Here is a 7,284-nt window from a genome sequence, read left to right on the forward strand (position 1 = left end):
TCTGTCTGGCTGTGCGGCCACTGGGAACCGCTGCAGGTGAGGCAGAGGCAGGGTGAGTCACTCATTCTGACATTTACAGGTCGTATAAGGTGAGAGAGAGAGAGAGAGAGAGAGAGAGAGAGAGAGAGAGAGAGAGAGAGAGGGGTGATCTTGCCCTCATTATTTGAACACTGCGACAGTGGATGGGAGATGTGTGCAAGAAAGACATGATGTGTGAAGAAAATAAGAGAAAGAGAGCTAGTTAGAGGCAGGAAATAGAGGTAAGGGCAGCGAGCGATGCCGGAGGTGGGGAGGGAGGGAGAGAGAGAGAGCTGTTGCTGAATGGCTCGTGAACAGCTCATGAACAGCTACAGGTCCCCCTCCCCGCCCAAAGCCCTTCCCAGGCCCGTTATAGCCCAGTTCTGCACATGGATCACAGGGGCTGGGTCTGTCCTGCATTCTGCTCTGCACTAATTGGCTACAAACAAGAAAATTGATGCAGTCGTCGTCGTGGTAATTTTGGCAGCTTCCTGCTTTTGTGTGTGTGTGTGTGTGTGTGCGCATGCGTGTGTTTGTTTGTGCGTGTGTGTGTGTGCGTGCGTGTGCGCGTGCGTGTGTGTGCGACGCGCGTGTGTGTGTCATCTGACACCACACCCACCCCCCTGAGGTTTATAACCGGAGGAGGGCTGACGAAGGGCTCAGTCTAGAGAGTTCCATCCCTCCTCACTGAACCTCAGCTCCAAACATCAACTTTGAATTTGAACAGATCATTTAAAAAGACAAAGGTTTTGATGCCATTTTTGTTCTACTTCTTCTTCTTGGTCTTTTTTTGACTTTTAGGACGTTGAGGATTAGTTTTCTTTGTCTTGCCCTGCATCTCTGAGTGCTGCCCTGCATCCCTCACCTCCTGGACTGCATTTCTCATCTGGCCTGTTGTCTGTCCTGTGGGAATAGACTCACATCACTAAGAACTGACACGAACTGTTAACACTAGGTATGTATTGTATGTGCTCGCCCCTTTAAGCTGTGTTGAGTGTAGGCATTTTACTTTCATATTTTAAGTTTGTTAGTTTATGTACGTCTTTTTTTTTTACCTTGGGTGCTTTGTTTAATTTAAAAATACAGCGGTGTATGTACAGTATTCCTGTGTGTGTGCGTGCGTGCGTGTGTGTGTGTGTGTGTGTGTGTGTGTGTGTGTGTGTGTGTGTGTGTGTGTGTGTGTGTGTGTGTGCGTGTGTGTGTGTGTGTGCGTGTGCTCTCTGAGACGGTCGTTTTGGTTCGGCCCAGTTGCAAGGGGCATGCCAGGCCTAGAAATAGCCCTGAAGGGATTGCTATCACTAATTTGGTCCCTTCTCTGGCTAACCTGGCTATCTTTGTTTTCATGTGATGTCGCTGTCAATGGTATTTAAGCCTGTACTTTTCCACTGAGCTTGGTCTGAGAGCGGGGGAAACCCCGTTCAGATTTGTACTTTATATTATAGTAAGTAGTATCAGATTGATATTGAATATATTATTTCATTCAATTTCATTCATTAATATGGTGTTGTGAGAAAAAAAATCATGTATTGAAAAAATCATATTTAAACGTATTTCTTGGTCTATATTGAGAGTTGTGCTGATCACTGACTAGAATTCACTTTACTTTTCTTTTCTTTTTTTTTTACCACTTAATGACTGTTTTAGAGCAATTGTACAAGATGCTGAGAGAAATTGTTGTCATTTACTTTCAATATGACAACTCAGAAGGGTTTCCTTATGTACTTCGCTGTGGATGCAAATTTGTTTTTGTTTGTTGGTTGTTTTATAGATTTTGTGTCATTTGCCGGTGCTCGATGATGATGTTTTTGTTTTTCATGGCAGTATTACTTCATGTAAAAGGCATCTATTCTTCACCACGTGGAATGAAAATTGTTTTATATCAATCTCTTCCTGTATTCCTCTCTCGCTCTCTTCCTGTGTTCTTCCCCTCTCTTCGACACCATCACCCCACTGACTTTAACATTCTATCCAATCTAACATTTATTCCCCGGCTCCTTCCGAGGTCATTCTTCTCGCTCTAATCATTCCAATCATTCAAAGTCATTGTTCTCCGATGGCTGCCTCGCCCGGCCAAACCCTAATCATCTTCTCCACACAGCGCCATGATTGAATGAACCGAGTGAGTAACACCTCTTAAGACCTCTGACATTATGTCTCATTTGATCTTTGATGATCTAATCATGTGTTGTCAGATGCCTCTGTTCCCAGCACAACCTTTGTGGCACCCGCCCTCCCTGTTCTGTGAGCCAATTAGCAACTCTGAGATATGAATATAGTGGTGAGGGTCCCAAGGTGATTTCTGTGCCCCTCCCTCATCCATGCAGTGATCACGCCTTTGTCACCTTTGACCTCTACAACTGCCCCAACTATTGGCCATATCCAACAAAACCTGTCCAACGACATCGTATTATCTTTGCACAGTTTTACATGCATAATGTTGTGCAAGATGTGGGCGTGAATGTGGCTCTACATCTTTTTTCTATACCCAACCCCCCCCCCCTCCCCCCCCCATCGCCCATCCCAGCCACCACAACCTCAGCATTGCCTCCACATGTATGTTTCAAGCTTGAGATATAAGTCACCACAAGCAAAGCTGTCTTCCTATACTGCTCTTCAAAGAGCTCGTAGATGAACAGACACTAGGGAGGCACATACAGATGACCCCTCCCACCCACCCTCCTCTAAAAATACCTGTGGCAATGGGCGAGGTGTGTTCCGCCAAAATATTCCATCGTTAGCTGATCTTGTGCTCTGGCTATGCATATACAAGACTTTGCTCTACGTGTGCAGTATACAGATGGGTGGGTGGGTGACATGTGTGACCATGTACATGTTTTGTATTGTATGTTCAGTGTGTTGTTTGGCCTAGCCTTCACCGAATGTGAGTTATTTTAGTTTTGCATGGTGAGTTACGAGTGATCGAGTATGAAACTTGACCCCACAACATATTACAGCACCTTTTTTGTGTTCTAGTTGTGTGGATTTCAAAAGCGCGTGCCAGTAGTAGTAAATCTTACAGTGCTTACAGAGGCTTTGCTATCTGCAGCTATTTGCAGCTTTGTTGATGCATGTCATTGGTTCCTTTTTCTGCTTGTTGATGCTGAATGCATGATTTCCCAGAACTGGTTTCAGTCTCTGGGCCGTCTATTCCAGGCAAACCTCCCCTTGAAAGCGAGGATTATTTTTCCCCCGGCAACGGCTGCCTGCAGGATGTAAAAAGTGATTGTCAAACTGATAGAGGAGAGAGTGAAGGGAGCGAGTTAGCAGGGTCAGATTTACAGACTTTTTCCATGTTGTTACGTTCTCTCTCTCTCTCTGTGAAAGACAACACGCTTGTGTCTGGGCTATATCCAGATCCCATTTCACTGGCACCCATTTCAACCTGAAGTCTTTTGCTGTGCATGTGTGCATATGCATATGTGTGTGTGTGTGTGTGTGTGTGTGTGTCTGTGTGTGTGTGTGTGTGTGTGTGTGTGTGTGTGTGTGTGTGCGCGTGCGCGTGTGTGTGCACGCTAACACACACAGTGTGTGTTGGCGTGCGCATATGCATAGTGAAACATGATCATCACACTCAGTTCTCTCTGTTAATAGCAGATGATAACTTTAGTAAACAGATTGCAGATCAGAAAACCGCAGGGGGTGGAGATGGGGAGGAGACAAGCACCAAACGGTTGGCAAATAGACTTGATGGAAAAGTACTGGGGTGCGTACGTGGGCGTGCTTGCGTGTGTGTGGTATTTAAGAAGAAGTGTTTGGTATTCTAAGAAGAAGCGCTTCGGGTGTCAATCATATGAAATATTTTCGACAAAAGAATGTCCTCGGATAAACTCCTATCGCTGACTCAGTCTGAGGGCGGAAGTCATGCCCACTTCTCTCACATTCAAGCTGGTCTGCTGCATGTGTTTTGTCTACATTTGGGAAGTACATGTAATAGCAGCCGTTAAAACTCTGTTTACCTGCCTTGTCAGAGAGAGATAAACCAACTGATACTGTTGTTGGCCGTAGGTGGAAAATGACGTTTTTAAGAGATGTGCTGTAACTTTACCATACCCTTACATAGACACACATACAGTACTGTGTAAATACACACACACACACACATCAGATGCGCCCAGATGCACGTGAGACGGCTCTCAGCTGCCCACACTATTTCTCAAGAGGGTGGGGGAAAATGTGTGTATGTGTGTGCGACCGAGACCTCCATCTACTTGCGTGTTTGTGCCTGTGTGCAATGTGTGTGTGTGTGTGTGTGTGTCAAGTCAACTTCCTGCTCTACAGCCTTATCTCCCACTTTCTTTTTTATCGTATCCTTCCCATCGCTTTCCTGCAAATGAATTACACTGCCCAGTAGCCTACTTTAAATGATTTATCACTTGTTGTTACAAGTTGATTAGGCTCAGGCAAGAGGGAAAATTCCAACTTTCATAGAGAGAGTTTGTATAAAGTGTAGCTTTTCCATGCCACTGTCGGAGTTTTTTGTTTCTTTGTTTCTTTGTTTTTGTAGATACTGAAGCTGTAATTTCAGTAGCCTTTTGATCAGACTCTAGAGGCAATGTGGGAACAAAGAATTCGTAGAATTTGTCCATGAACTCACTTTAAATGTAACTATCTTAATTCATCAAAGAGCATGTGTCCAGGTTAGCCTGATCTGCCTCAAGGCTACTAAGTTGCTGCAACACCGGAGGTTGCTGTTTCAGGACCGCATTTCTAGGACCCTAGTTTTTTTGCGACAGCGCCACCTAGCGAATTGGATGACTGCAAATAGAGGAGGCTGCAGTTTCAAGGCAACTTATAGTTTTAAAGGTTTATTCCACCCAAATACTACTTTCTGTCTAATTATAGTTAGAAACTGCAGCCTCTGGTATTGCAGGAACATGCTACTCCCTCAGTGTGTTGCTGCAATTAACCACATAACACAACAAGTTTGGGAAGAATCGCAAACAACGTCTGAAGCAATGCTCGCCTCTTAGATTACCGGGTAAAACAGATGCATTTGGAACAATATACTTCCTAAACTTCAGCATTTAAAATCAAGAACATGTCAGAAATTGATAACTCCAAGCTGCCTGTAACACTCGCAGACCAAATTTCACAAGAAGTGTGATGCAAGTAAACAAGTAAATGCCAATGCATGGCAGGCCAGTAATCAGCCTTCAGCAGCAGACACGCTAATATGTTATAACTTCCTCAAAGCATAGTGCACTGATCTGATCTGTCGTCATTCAAACCCACCCAACTCAATTCATTTCTGCATTTACACTGTGTGAATCTGCATGTGCACACACGCATTTCTGTGTCTATATCTGTCCATGTTTTCCTATGCGTGTTTAAATGTTGGTATATATACAGTGTGGGCGGGTGCTTTAAAAAGAAATAATTTTGTCCTCATCACATTTTATTGACTGACCCTTTCTGTAGAGTGCCTAAGTCACGCCCTCTTCCGGGTTCGGCATGGGGCCTAAGAGATTTCATTCATTCATTTCATTACCCATTCATTTTACTTTTTTTTTTTTTTGTCCCAGCGAAATGTTCTATGGTCTCTCATGATTCTGAATATAGCTGAATCACTTCTTTTTCAACCCTTTGTATAAGGACTTTAAGAAATGTCTATGGGAAAATGAATGAGGAATGAAATGTCTTTGGCCCCCAGGCACTCTATAGATGGTTTTCACAGATTTGTGTTTCTAGACAGTTTGGAACCTAGCTTACCCTATGTTCTGTCAGTTATTGTACTAGCAAACACTGCAACAGGAAGTCCTCTGGGGGCAATTTAGAGTGTTTATGTTGTCGAGTTGAAACCGTCTAGTCTTGTTGTTGCCTATTAACGTGTTGCCGACAGCAGACCTTAGTTACAGTAAATAGAAACCTGACATCCTTCCAGTCAACTCGACCATTTTCTAGAGCTGCATGGCTTAGGGTGCAAATATCAAACCAAATCTATTGTCTTCCTTCCTTCCTGTTTTGCGTTGAACCAGAGATCAGTATCCAGTCTCACGTTCATTATTACCTGAGGGTGGCAACCACAACCCCCCTATTCTCGCCAAATACGTGAGACAGTCCTGTAGGTTTCAGTAGGCCAGACCGGCCCAACATGTGAAATGTGCGACCCAGCTGTGGTGTGAGTTGGTCAGCAGTCCAGGCTGGAGGAGGACTGGGCTGGCTTGTTTGTTTGGCCCCGGAGCAGAACCCAGAGAGACCTTGGGAACCCACTGCAGCTCGCTCGGTCCCCTCCGAGATGTTTACAGAGCAAACAGGCTGACACACAGGCATGTATCAGGCTTGTGTGTGAGAGATGGAGAGAGAGAGAGAGAGAGAGAGAGAGCAGGAGAGACTGGAGAAGGTGGAGGAAGCTGGAGAGGGGAGGGATGAGAGAGAAAAAAGAGGGCGACTATAGGAGGTTGGCAAGAAGAAATCGTTTTGGACCGCCGTCCAAAATGGCTTAGTCGTATACTTGGACTTGGCATATCCCTATTGAGCAACTCAGGCTTCTGCTCGTCTCTTCTCTCTCTCTCTCTCTCTCTCTCGTCTCTCTCTCTCTCTCATCTCTCTCTCTTGTCTCTCTCTCATCTCTCTCTCTTGTCTCTCTCTCATCTCTCTCTCGTCTCTCTCATCTCTCTCTCCTCTCTTGCTCGTCTCTCTCTCTCTCTCTCTGTCTGGCCTGTGGAATATCTCACATACTGTCACGAAGAAGAGAGAGGGCCGAATGTGAAAAAGACTCTGTGGTTTGTCATCTTACCTCGCTGAAAAGTGTCAAAGTTGAACTGAACTTGAGAGAGAGGGAAGGAGAGAGAGAGAGAGAGAGAGAGAGAGAGAGAGATCGACGATTAAGCCCATTAGGGAGAAAGAGGAACATGGGAAAATGAGACTCCTATAAGGAAATCAGAGAGAGTTACACAGCAGAGTCATGTGTGAGTTGTGATGTCCATAAAATCTAAATCTGTTCCTCATTAAAGCAGCTACAAGTATCTCAGGAAGTGATGGTCTTATTAAATGTGGGCGGGTAGGGGGACACACACTGGGACACACACTGGGACACACACTGGGACACACACTGGGACACAGTGTTCTCAGTTGTCCCAGTGCGCACAGAGATCGTCCCTCCCAACAATACCGGCACCCCTCAGGAATCTCTACAGTTCCAGCAGTTGTATAAATACCGATAAAGTTTCAAGAGTCTCTGGAATCACTCCAATCATGATTTGCTCTCTATGTGTTGTTTTTGCTTGCTAATGTTAATGTTGGCCAGTAGCTGGTGCCTTTATTTTG

At 44.9% G+C, this 7,284-nt stretch overlaps 1 protein-coding gene across 1 annotated transcript in view; it reads left to right on the forward strand.

The window, feature by feature from the left end:
- Positions 1-752: 752 nt before the first annotated feature.
- Positions 753-7,284, forward strand: part of LOC310793851 (high affinity choline transporter 1-like) — a 39,913-nt gene continuing 33,381 nt past the window's right edge. Inside the window, exon 1 of the mRNA XM_083655744.1 lies at positions 753-973. The gene's annotated coding sequence lies outside the window, so the exon portion shown is untranslated. The remainder of the gene's footprint in view (positions 974-7,284) is intronic.

The sequence above is a fragment of the Poromitra crassiceps genome (assembly GCF_964638095.1).
Source record: "Poromitra crassiceps genome assembly, chromosome: 19".
Lineage (NCBI taxonomy): Eukaryota > Metazoa > Chordata > Actinopteri > Beryciformes > Melamphaidae > Poromitra > Poromitra crassiceps.